The sequence below is a fragment of the Petaurus breviceps genome, unplaced genomic scaffold, assembly GCF_028583685.1.
Source record: "Petaurus breviceps papuanus isolate PSGF00001 unplaced genomic scaffold, PetGlider_PUasm1.0 183, whole genome shotgun sequence".
Classification (NCBI taxonomy): domain Eukaryota; kingdom Metazoa; phylum Chordata; class Mammalia; order Diprotodontia; family Petauridae; genus Petaurus; species Petaurus breviceps.
Window position 1 is genome coordinate 18108508 of NW_027185791.1, and position 13734 is coordinate 18122241.

Genomic DNA, 13734 nt, shown 5'->3' on the forward strand with positions numbered 1-13734 from the left:
TATGTTTGTTACGGTGGCTTTGTTAAGCTTTGTCTTTCTGGGAACAGAAACTACTGAGAACTTGCTTTGGGTTAAGATGAAGAAAAGATCTCTCCTTGGGTATTGAATGCTGTGATGGTATTGTAACCTAGTTGTGGATGGACTTTGTGCTTTCCACTGTCCCTTGAGAGGGTGCTTGGTGGTGACTGATGTTATTGTAATTCAGTCGTGATCCAGGGGTGGATAATTTTTGACTTTTGTACTTTGTGACTGAACCAATGAATGTACTTTGTTTATGACTGGAAACTAATCTCCAATGAGGATTTACTAAATGATTGAGTTACTCTATATTTTGATTTTCTCTTCTCTGTGCATGTTTTGCCTTCATCTGTTACTGAATAAATGTGGAGTTTTCTATGCTTGTAATCCGAACCTTGAAAGCTGCTTGCTTCTTCAAAGAAATTATAGAAATGTGGGAATCAGGGAGTTGGGGAGAATAATAATTAGATTATAAACTACTTGAGGGCAGGGGATATCTTTTTTTTGCATCCCTAGCACAGTGCCTAGCATATAGTAGTTACTTAAATGTTTATTGAATGAATAAACAGAGTAAGGATAGAAAATTTATTTTCATTTATATGTGATGATGGTACATACTACACATGTGCTTTATTAAATATCCCAAGTGATTCTTGAGGAGCTGCTATATCAATATCAGCACATGCTAGGATTGTTTCTTCATTTCTTCAAGTCTGTAGAAAAGCAGGCTGTCAACTAAATAATTAAACAGGACAGAGTTGAAATGTATAACTTGACCAACAGGTGGCATTACCGAAAATCACAAGCCAAATGGTCTCATCAGAAGTTATGATGGGTGTACATGTTGGCTTTCTCAAAGCTTTAATATCTTTACTTCTCAGTGGAAAATACTCCTTTGCAAAGCTTTTAGATTACTTCCTATCTTACCACCAGAAGTCCTTGCAGCTTATGGTATATCACTGGTCTCAATTCATTAGTGATCTAAGGACAGAGAAAAAAAGAAAACGGGATATTGGCCTGAAATATTAGAATTTATAGAAATCTTAACTTCTCTTTAGATTTCATACCTATTTTGTGTTTCGGAAATCTCTTATTTTCCATTGATCAGTCTCAGATGGGCAAGCTATCGCTGAGTTTATTAAAGCTCTATATAGTTAAAAAATAACTGCATACCAAGTGCCACATTATAGAAAATTGTAGAGAAAGTGCATCACCTGATTGTATCTTCTCCCAAACCTCCTCCCGGCCTGTGCATCTTGGTATTGGCTATTGGAAGGAATTGTGGATTCCTAACCCTATGAGATCTCTGAAAATAAACAAGGAAAACAGAGGAAAGTACCCTGAGGTTGGGGCTGGTCTCTCAGCCTGATCTCACCAGTGGCTGAGGTTTTGTAGCAGCTACTAATCATGTCTTTTCTGTAACAGACTCTGCTCTACAACAATGGTTTGTCTTGTAACCATGAAGCCTTAGTTCTTTCAGAAGGAGGGGGTCCTACAGTTTTGCCACTGCTGTTCACCACACCGTATCCTTGCCTGGGTTGTAGTATGGCAGCCCAAGAAATAGCAAATGGTGAATAGCAAAAGCCAACAGCAGCCCTTTGACTCACCAGTAGTAACCTAGAAGAATAGATTGGGAGAGTGAACTGGAAATCTCTGTAAAAGCAAGTGAAAAGGTAACTAGGGGACTGGAGTGGGGAGGTGTATCCAGAATACAGCTTCCTTTTCTTTCCTAGATGTCTCGTTGATCTCTTTCTCTGTCAGGATTATGGGAGAGGCAGGGCCATTAGATGTACCTATTACAAATAGGATGAAAAAAGCACTCCAAAGGCTTATTGAACCATCAAAAATAGCCAGGAGCCATAGCTGTTCTCAGGGTCAGCCTTGAAGGGAGGTAGAGATTCCCACGTTTAATAGAAATAAAGATGAGAAAATTTAGGCCTGGAAGGAATCTTGGAAAGAATCTAATCCAACATATAATTTCGTAGAAAGGAAACTGAAGAGTAGAGAATGGAAGTCCTTTGTCACAGTTAACCAATAAGTTAGTGGGGGGGGCAGCTAAGTGGGGAAGCGGATAAAGCACTGGTCCCAGAGTCAAGAATATCTGAGTTTGTATCTATCCTCAGACATTTACTGACTGCATGACCCTGGGCAAGTCATTTAACCTTCCTTGCCTCAGTTTCCTCATCTGTAAAATGAACTGGAGAAGGAAATGGCAAACCACGCCAGTAACTTTGCCAAGAAAACCCCAACTGTGGCCACAAGAAGCTGGACATGACTGAAATGACCGAACAACACCAAGGAGTTAGTGGTGAAGCCAAGACTGGAATCCAGGACTCTTTATTCCTAATCTTGTATTCTTTGTATGAAGGGCACCAGGAAGACATCCCAATATAACATTCCCATTCTCCGCCATTAGCACAACCTTCCTCAGTGCCTGAAGTTTTACCCTTAGACATTAGTTAGTTTGAGTTAAATGTCCTTTTCATGGCACTCTTTTAGTATATAAAGGCACAGGATCAAATCACTCAGACTTTATGGTATATTAGTTTTTTAGATTACTTTCCTTTGTAACTAGAGAGAATGCAGCTGTTGAAGACCAATGAAGATCTGGAGAAGGAAGGTTCGTTGAAAAAAAAATGCAGAGAAAAAAAAGTGGCAGAGAACCTAAAAGCAACCACAGCAAAGTTACATAGAGAGGGGACAGCCCAGAGGATGCACCAGAACAAGGCTCAGGACGTCAGTTCTGTCCTAGCTTTCTGTGTACTATGGATGTGGTCCTGAAACAGCTGTGAAAGCTGCTATAAGGAGGAGCCTTCCCATCTGGAAGGAAAGACTGAAAGAAAACCCAAGAGAGTTATTATTATTGTTGTTCATCCTTCATTCTTAAAAAGGACCAAGGAACCTTGGAACTGCACAGAGAAGGATGCTGGGGAGGAGGGGGGTGAGTCTCACTAACAGTAGGAGTTGATGGAAAGTGAAGGACACTGGTCCCTCTAAGGGCTATAGGGTCAACTATAATTGTGAGTGGCTGCTGCTTCTTCAGTTTTGCTGATCTGCTTGAGGAAAGATCTACCTGGATAGTACTGACTGTTTTCCTTTAGTTTTTAGTTACTGAACCATCAAAAATAGCCCAGATGTGCCCATCTTGGATGGTAAAGGCGATCTAGTACATTGACCCTAGCTTCTCTATTTCAAAGTCAAAACATTTGAGAGGCATCTTCTTTGTCCTCTTCTGGTTTCCATACATTTTAGGTGGAGCTGAATGTAATATCTCCTTGTAAGCCTGATTCTCTTTGATAAATGAGCTTGGTCCTATGTTGTTGCTAGGGATACACAATTGAAACCATGGTACCTCTAAGGATGTGAGTAATAGACGCGGGGAGCAAAACTTGACCTCAAAGGAAGATGAAGGTGGAAAGGTCCCACCTCTGTTCTGGCCCAGCAGGCATGGTCTGTGAAGATTTTCACCCTATTTCTTTCTGCTCTGGAAAGGAAAGGGAGGAGAGCATAGATCCCGCACGTTTCACAGCAACATTCAATGTTGCATTGGGCAGGTCACTTCATCGTTCTGTTTCCATTTCTCCACACTTTGATAATTTTATATGAGGGATTGACCTAGACTCTCCTTATAGCTGATGATTTGTGATTACGGTATATACTTAATTAGGCTCATCCTGAAAGCCCTGTGTTTACATCATGTTTAAGAAAGAAGTTAATATTATCCCTGCAAAGGTAACATTGCATGCTAGTACACATTTTTCATTTCCTTATCTTTGTGAAGATATACTGCTCTGCTCTGTCTGTTCAAAAAGCATCAGAGAACGTCTCTTTCATAGCTTACATAGATGCATTCACAATCTTCGGAGTTGCCTCCAAAGCTCATGAGAATTGAGTCAGTCATCCACAAACATTCCTTAAGTCCTTCCCATGTGCCAGACAGACAACTAAATGGCTCACTGGAAAGAGTGCTGGGCCTGGAGTCAGGAAAACCTGAGCTCCAATCTGGCCTCAGACACACTCTACCTTTGTGACCCTGGGCAAGTCACTTCACCCTGTTTGCCTCAGTTTCTTCATCTGTAAAATAAACTGAGAAGGAAATGGCAAACCACTCTAATATCTTGGCCAAGGACACCCTAAAGAGGGTCAAGGAGAGTCAGATACAATTGCAACAACAACAAAAACACAAGCCAGGCGCTGTGATACATGCGGAGAGACAAAGAGAGGCAAAGCCCCCTTAACCAACCAGCCCGTTTCTGTTCTCAAGAAGCTGATGATCTAACTGCAAACAGTAATACAAGGAAGCCATAGACAGGATAGATTAGGGATCCATGATCTTAGAGCAAAGGTGCTAGCATTGAGAGAGATCAGGACTGAGCAGTTTGGACATTACTTTCCATTTTTATGAGGTTCTTTTGAATGTTAAGATAAACTTATACAAAAAAGGAATATAAGTAACATTGCCAAGATAAAAGGGATTTGCTTCCCAAGAAGATTTCAGACCTTCTAAGTCTGAAGTAGAGGTATTCTCTTCATCTTAGAGATTGTTTCCATAAAGTACCTTGAAGAATATGAAGTCTGTACAAAAACCACTTCTTATATCCAGCATTTCATAACCAAATGCTAGTAATTAGGCTCGGGAAAACAATAGTGAAGATGACTCAGATCCAAAATTAGACATGGAATCTGAGGGTCTTGTGTCTTCAAACAGATGAGCTCTAAGAATTCTGTGTCCCAACTTACTCACTGACAGCTTTGGCCTAGACTACTCTAGAAAAACAATGACTGCATTATTATTGAAGGATCACTCAGTCAGCAGCCATTCACGAAGCTTCCATTTTATACAGTGTCCTAACTATATACTAGATTCTGGGGGAAGACACAGAGATAAATCATCACTTGTGCCCTCAAGGAGCTTGCAATCTAGCACCAGTGATGGGATATACATAAATTGGTATAGAACAGAATATGATAGGGTTATGAGATTAAGTGAGAGAGAACATTTCCAGCAGAGGTAAGCATTCAACCTTCACAGAGAAGGTACTGTAAACAATGACCCTTGAAAACTGGTATGCTGTTAATGGATAACACTTGGATGGAGAATGGTCCATTGGGAAAAGTACTGGAATTATAGACAAAGGAACTGGTTTCAAATCCTGGCTCTGAAGGAAGGAAGAAACCATCATTTATTAAGTACCTGTTATCATTTATTATTAATTAAGTATCTCTTGCATTCCAAGCACAGTGCTAAGTGCTTTTAAAATATTATCTCATTTGATCCTCACAACAACCCTGGGGCATATGTACTACTATGGTCTTCATTTTACAATTAAAAGTGAGGTAGAAGCTAAGTGACTTGCCCAAGATCACACAGATAGTAAGTGTCTGAGAATAAATTTGAATTCAGGTCTTTCTGACTCCAGGCCCAGCACCACCTAGCTGTCCTCTAGGTAGCTCTAGTGGATGGCTAATGTCCTATCTAGCTCTAACATTATGTTACTATGAATATTTAATACTTCCTGGAGCCACTGGCATCTACAGAAATTAAGTCATTTGGGCAATATGGCTATCTTGTAGAAGAATCATAAAGTGCATAACTTTATGTCCAATGACCCCCTCCTCCCCACTGCTTACTCTTCCAAATTGCAAAATGAGAATTTAAGAACAAAAAAAAATCTAAGGGAAAAAAATCCAGAGAGAAATGAAGGGACAACCTGACCATGGCCTCATTTCCCCTTATGAGCACTAGAGATAAAAATGGCAATAAATTCATTCATCTACACCCACTTTAAATATCTGAGCTGATCATGAGTTTCACTGATGTACAGCCAGACTTTGAAGTCTATCTTAGTTCTCTGGAATTCAACGATCCACTTTTCAGACCATGTAATGTACTGCAGATCTTCCTTTCTTATGCATTCCAGATGGTCATAGTCATTCTTTGTGAGTTTTCTACTTTCTTGTTTGGGTTACTGGGGTCATTTGCGAATGAAACATGCATGCTGCAAAGTGACAGTTGACAGGCTGTTACTGCATAGTGCTTCACAGACACTGACCATGGACTTTAAAAGGACTGGCCTATCAAAATGATGGGGCTGGGGGCTAGGGGTGTGGATAAGGTGGACAGACACTCCCCAATGCAGTGGTTTCAGACTTTATGTAGTAATATTTCCCTTTTTTTATTACCAAAAAAGTTACCTTCTTCTTGATTTTTCACAAAACATCTACAGAAATAACTTTCCTAGCTTGTATTTTAAGTGAAATTAAGGATTTATTTAAAGAATGGGGGAGGAGAGGGAATAAGGGAAAGAATTTGGAACTCAAAACAATTTTTAAGAAATGTTTAAAATTTTTTGTTTATGTGTAATTGAGAGAAAATAAACATTAAAAAAATTAAATTTTAAAAAGAATTTACTTAACTATTACAATACCCAAATAAATCTTAAACATACAAGAAAATAATATATCACAGGGTGGCTAGGTGGCTCAGTGAATAGAGCACTGACCCTGGAGTCAGGAGGACCTGAGTTCAAATCTGGCCTCAGACACTTGACACAAAAACTAGCCATGTGACCTTGGGCAAGTCACTTAACCCCAATTGCCCTCCACAAAGCAAAAAAGAAAAGAAAACAATATAACACATATATTTTCATTTACCATATCATATATAATTTTCAGGCACCTAGGTGGCATAGTGGATAGAACTAGGCCTGGAGTCAGGAAGACTCATCTTACTGAGTTCAAATCTAGCCTCAGATACTTACTAGCTGTATGACTCACTTGACCCTGTTTGCCTCAGTTCCTCATGTGTAAATGAGCTGGAGAAGGAAATGGCAAGCCATTCCAGTATCTTTGCCAAGAAAACCCCAAATGGGGTCATGAAGAGTTGGACACAACTCAACAACAACATATAATTTTCATATTATAACATTTTATTCATGTACAGAATGGGATTGTTTTTCAGTGCATGTTTTCTTAAAAAGTGTTACTATTGATAATATTTTGCTATTTGTAATTCTTTTTAAATTACCAATTGATCTAAATATTTTCATATTGTTTTATTATGTTTTTATCACAATTACAACAGAACCTCATTTCACACAGATAAGAGTCTATGAACAGTGAAAAAATTTGTATCGTTTTGTGTGGTAAACAATGCAACTTCTTTATTTGCCTATAGCCTAAACTGATTTAAGATTTTCAGGTTCCAATATCTGTTTCAATGTACTATCTGTTGCAAGACAAGTATATTAATCATTCTTGTTCAATTGGAATAAGACCAGATGTACCATCTTTATCCATGACTAATAGGCTAATTATATTTAAAAATATCTAGATCACTAAAATAAAATTGGATTTTATTTTATAAATCAATCAAGTGATTGAAGAGCAGATCTTTACTTCTTTCTATTTCATTTTCAGATTGTTTGGTTTTTCTATTGAAAATATAAACATGTTATTTTATAAATTTGTTATCTAATCCTCTAATTTTTTAAAGAACTCCACTTTATTTGTCTGAATCAGAACGTGAAATAGAGGAATTTACATTGATTTAAAGTGCTAGATTTTTTTTAAAAAAGCCACTGAATACATATTTTGGAAGGAAATTTTATTTAGGAAATAAATTTCCTTCATCTTTATTATCATCACTAATAAAATGTTTATTCTTTTAGATCAAGTGGCATTGAAGTACTTTGGGATAAGAAAGCCAGCACTATTCTCGTTAATATTGAAATGTCACATTCTCTTCCTATTTTGTCACCCAATTTTGCAAAACACCCTTCCTTTTAAGGAATTGGTCTTCATAAAATTGACTGCTTCTCTGCAGAACTGTAGGTATGAAGTCTTTCCCTCATATTTTCTAACACCAGTGATTATCTGTGAAGCATGTGATCTGTTTAAGCTACAGTATCTGAACATTTTAAATTAATACTTAAAGACCTGTATTTCATCCTCTCCTCAACTGAACTCTGATCATGCAAATCCCAATCTGCTTCTCATTCACTGCCATTTTCCTTTAAAAATCCACTAATCCTACTAAAGTTCTATTTTGACTTCAGCAGGTTTTCCGAGTAACAAATTTCCCTAGTGTCAGTTTTAACAATATGCACAACAGTTGCTTTTGCCACTTACAATTCAAAAGAGGAAGATTTTTATTTGTCAATCAATTCATCACAAAAATATCCAGACAAATAGGCGTTTATCCATTCCACTATATCATCTGCAAGTCGAACCTTTTGAAGCTGCTTCATATGTGATTTGCCAAGCATTGTTTTGAATATGTTAATAACTGCTGATAGCATCAACATTACTATGGATGAATGAAGTATTTATTAAGCATTTACTGTGTCTTAAACACAGGGCAAGCAAATGCAAATGCATACATACATATATGTATATATACATACACACATATGTGCACACACATATATATTTATATATATACACACATACATATGCACATAGTCTCAAGTATTCAAGATGCTTATATTTTAATGGAGATGGGCAGGCCACATGTAATGGTAATAGGAATTTGAAGACTACACTGCTTTGAAGATATACCCTGACCCTTCGTAGGTTGAATGCAATCACATAGAGCCTGTGGTAGGAGGAGTTTGCGGATGGGTAGAGCAGAGCCCACAGGAAGCTGGGAATGAGAGCAGGTAGACAGATGGGAGGAGAGGAAAGTCTTGTAAGTAAATATTGGTCTTGTGTTGGTTTGTGAGAAGGCTAAAGGACACTGTGTTTGTGCTGTTGTAGCTTATTAACTTCTTTGCTACTATGATGGAATTGGCTTACTGGTTTGGGGATTCAATTTTCTGTTATCCGAATAAATGTTTTGCTTTTGTCTTCTATATGGAGAGTCTATTCTATTTTTTGAATGAACACTATGATGGCCTGTTTATAGTGATTGTTAGCACAACACCATGTTGTTCAAATGCCAAACATATGCTTGCCAAAAAGACTATTTTATGGAGGACTTACATAGGTTAAGCATTCACATGGTGGTCAGAAGAAGTGATACAAGGATACTAAGAACTTTGGAGTTGATGGGATGACATGGGAGACACTGGCACAGGACCTCTCAGCATAGTGTACCCACATCAGAGAAGGTGCCATGCTCTATGAGCAGAGCAGAATTGAAACAACTCAAAGGAAATGCAGGATGCTCAAATTTAGAGACCCCCCCCCCCAAATGTTCACATGAACCATTTGTCTCCAGACTGTAGTAGAGCTTTCTGAGCTCATTTTGCTTTGATCAGCCAATCGGACACACTGAAACTTGACTCTAGCATAGTGACATCATTTTGGTCCTGTTTGAGAACAAAGGACAACAACCAACCATCTTAAAGGAGTTATTAACACGTTCAGTTAGTCATTAGGTATTTATTAAGTACTTACCACGTGTTAATCATAGTGTTATTTACTGGGGACATAAAAAGAGGCAAAAGATAGCTCCTGCCCTCAAGGAGCTCACCCTCTACCAGGGATGAGAAACCTGCAACTTCGAGGTCCTCAGGTGTGGCCTTCCGATGGAGTCTAAGTTTTACAAAACAAATACTTTTGTTAAGAGGATTTATTCTGTGAAGCTTGGATTCAGTCAAAGGGCCACACTCGAGGACCAAGAGTGTCACTTGTGACCTTGAGGCCTCAGGTTCTTTACCCCTAATGGAAAAGACAAGCAAGCCAATATGTATGAACAAATTACACATAAGATAATTAGTAAATAATTAACAGAGAGGGAAAGCACTAGAATTGTGTGGGGTTGGGACAGGCTTCCCGTAGAAGGTGGGGTTTTATTTGGTACTTGAAGGAAGCCAGGAGGCACAGATGAGGAGGGAGAACATTCCAGGTTGGAGGACAGCCAGAGAAAATACCTAAAGGTGAGAGATGGGGTGTCTTATTTTGTGGACCAGCAAGGAGGCCAGTTTCACTGGATCGAAGAGGATGGGGCAAGGAGTAAGGCATAAGAAGTCTGGAGAGGTGGGGAAACTAGGTTTTGAGCCCCAACATAAAGAAAAATGGTGGCCAGCAAGGAACACTTTTGATAAGGAAAGGTACAGGGATAATGAATGGAGTCATAGAGCAGTGAAATACTCTACCCAGGAACAATGGAAGAGTTGATTTGATTGTGGTTCACAATTAAAGAATTGGTGAGAGGAATAAAGGCTAGGGAAGGAGGAGAACAGAGGGAGAAATAAAGCACAGTAGTCTGGGATTTTCTGAAATAGTGGTCCAAGAGGGGCACTTGGCAACAAGGTTAACAGGTCTCCAAGGAAGGAGTTTTTCCAGGATAGCGAGATGGTTAACAAGTAAAAGATGTATGGAGAATAGAAAGGGAAGAGAAACGTGGAGGCTGGAGCATCCGTGAAACAGTTTGTACACAGATGCCAAAGGCCAGATGAGATCATTGAACAGCTAGTAGTGCAGTTTGATCGGAACATAGGGTACATGGAGGATAGCATTGTGAGATGTGTTTGGAAATGTAGGTTGGAGCTGGACTGTGGAGAGTTTGAGGCGTGTCTGTCTTGTAGGGGATTTGTCCTCTAGGAGGATCTGAAGGTCTCAGTGAGGGATGGGGTGCCATGATCAGAACAGTGTATCAGGAAGATTATTTTGGCAAGTATGCGAGGGATGGATCAAAGAGAGGAGAAATTGGGGGCAAGGAAACCAGTTAGAATGCCTCCTGTAGTAGTCCAGATGAGAGTCAAGGAGAAGGCAATCCTCGTTAGTGATGTCAAGTGAAGAAGAAATGAATCTTCAAGGTACCACAGAGTTAGAATCAGCAGGATCAGGCAGAGGAACTGGTTGTAGGGTTGAGGCAATTTCCAGTCTGAGTACGTTGGAGGCTTGTGGCATTACTAATGGCAATAGGTCACATATGGGGGAGGAGGGAGCATACTTTTGTTGGGAAGAGGAGAGGCTCTATTTTGGACAGAGCCTGAGGTTCCCTTAAGACACCTAAGAGATGATGTCCGGCAGAGAATTTGAAAAGCAGACTGGAATAATGGTGGGGAGCACAAGGGGCATGGTGTCAGAGTCACCTGGGAAGACCCAAGCTCTCTCCTGTTTGAATCATCCCCTCATATACAGGGACAATTGTGGCATCAAGATGCTTGGTTTAACTACAAGTAAGCCTTTTCCAAGAGGGTTCAGACCACAGGGGTGGGGAACCTATGGTCTTGAGGCTGCATGTGACTCTCTAGGTTCTCAAGTGTGGCCCTTTAAATCCTAACTTCACAGAACAAATCCTTTTATTAAGGAGATTTGTTCTGTGAAGTTTGGATTCAGTCACCTAGGACCTAGAGGGCCACATGTGGTCTGGAGGCTGCAAGTTCCCTGCCCCTGGTTTAGAGCATCCTATCAAAAATATGGGGCTAAGGTGAAGGAATGGGCAGTTAAGTGATACACTGAGCTTGGAATCAGGAAGACTCACTTTCCTGAGTTCAAATCTGGCCTCAGACACTTACTAGATGTGTGATCCTGGGCCAGTCACTTCACCTGTCTGCCTCAGTTTCCCCATCTGTCAAATGAACTGGAGAAGGGAATGGCAAACCACTCCAGTATCTTTGCTAAGATAGCCCCAAATAGGGTCTTGAAGAGTTGGACACGATTGAAAAACTAATAAATAATACAACAACAAAGGTGAAGGGAAAGAACTAAGGACTGAGTCCCCTGTGCCAGAGAATATAAATTGTGTGTTAGACTTTAGTTAAAGTGGGACCACAAATTTGTTCTAGTCTATTTATGTTTTTATTAATAGAACTTCTTTTAAGAGAACTTCAACTGTGTCTAGGTAGAACAAAGGAGAATTCTTCTAAATTGGGGTCAGGATAGATAGGGGTAACATGGAGTAAAATAGAAGGGAGGCATGCTGCTCAGTAATGACAGCCAGCCAGCCCAGCTCTGGTGCTTGCAAAGATTGAGGGTTGTTGAATCAAAGACTGAGGCAATGCAGACAGGATCCATTTGTGAATATAGATCTCCTGTCCCTGATAAATCTCCTCACATCACCATCACCATCACCATCACCATCACCATCACCATCGTCATCATCATCACCATCATCATCATCATAGTTTACATTTATCTAATTCTTTAAGCTTTGCAAAGGACTTATATTATCCCATTTGATCCTCACAACTATTCTAAGGAACTATTATTATCTTCATTTTACAGATAGGAAAATTGAGGTTCAGGGAGTTAATTGACTTGTAAAGGGTTATGCCACTAGTTAGTGATTAAGGCAAGATATGAACCAAGGTCTTCCTATCTCAACTTCAAGGATCTACCTGCCAAGCCACGCGACCTCTTATGATTGCGCTGATCACAGAAACTATGAGCTACCTTGCTCAGTTTTCCATGTGTACTGATTTCTATGAAAGAAGATAAAAGGAGGGCAAATAGACAAGTCCAACTCCTCTTTTGTCACAGGGTAATAGGAAGGCTGGGAGCATAGCATGGTAGTGGTGGGGATGGGTGGCTGATTCTAAATCCTGGCTAGACTTTACACAAGCTGGGACCACAAATTTGCCCTTTGTAACCTCAGCTGTTTATGTTTTGATAGTTTGCATTGTGCTGAGCTTCACTATAGAAAATTAACTTGAGATTTCTAAAAGAAGTACAATAATGTTTAAGGTCATTCTCCTTCAAAGGAGTTGCTTCAGATAACAAATTTAACTGATAAGTAGCATGTGCTAAGTGTTTAATAGATATTGAATGAGTTGATAAGAAATTTTGCTTCTCTTTAGATAAAGATAATAGATTTAGACCCAGTAGAAACCTGAGCATCCTTCAAATCAAAGAACTCTTGCTGTCTGGAATAAATACAATCTAATCAGCTAATGTATTTGAGAGTCTAAGTGCTCAATTCCAACAAAAACCAATTATCCAGTAAATATTTATTGAGTACTTACTTTGTGCCTAACGAAATTCACACGTGCAAAATGAAGGGAAGATTTGAGGCAATTAGCTCTCTAGAGATTTTCTTTGGGAAGTTTTAGGGGCACTTGAGATATCTGAACGATTGCCTTCATTCCCCACTTCTCTTGACATGTGTAGACAAAGCCCAAGAGATCAGAGTAAAGCTTGTACAATTAAGTTCAGTTTGGAAGTATAAAATTTCTTTTCTGTGTAGTGATTTTGAGTGGTCTGTAATCTTGATCTTTGTGGGGGCATAGAATGCCTTTCAGTCAAATCCCTAGGAAAATCAATTCTACAATCACACTTCTCAGGTTCTCATAAAAACCTCCATAAAATTCTATTTTCCGTATATCTTAAAATCAAGGTCTCGGAAAGCAAGGCTGTGCTGGTGTTTCGGCAGATCTTTGTATTTAAACAACAACAATAAAAAGCAAAAACAACAACAAAAAAACGCATTCAAAACCGTTTTCCCCTCCACCTCATCTGAAGATGATCATTTCCATCTGCTGAGCAAAAGCGGGCTCTATTTTTCTGAGACACCCAGCAAACTATGACAAACATGTGGCTGTTTGTCTCCACGCCTTTCTCGCTTGCTGACTCTGGGAAGGGGCCAAGGACTAAAGTGCCAAGTGAGCACAAGGCTCATTTTCTGTCCTGTTAAAGCAGGAATCTTGAAAGCGTGTCCTCTCCGGGGAGTTCCAGCTTGTGCTTAACAGACGCAAAAGGTTCTCATTGTTGGAGTCAGCAACCAGCATTCTGGGTATCTGGCCAAACCCTCAACTAGTCAAGGATTTC

The 13734-nt window shown here is 39.5% G+C and overlaps 1 long non-coding RNA gene across 1 annotated transcript; it reads right to left on the bottom strand.

Moving 5' to 3' along the window:
* Positions 1-589: 589 nt before the first annotated feature.
* LOC138161140 (uncharacterized) lies at positions 590-13734 on the bottom strand. The gene is made up of 2 exons (XR_011168287.1): positions 12933-13734; positions 590-999 (listed from the first exon to the last, which is right to left on the bottom strand). It is a non-coding gene; the product is annotated as an uncharacterized lncRNA (long non-coding RNA).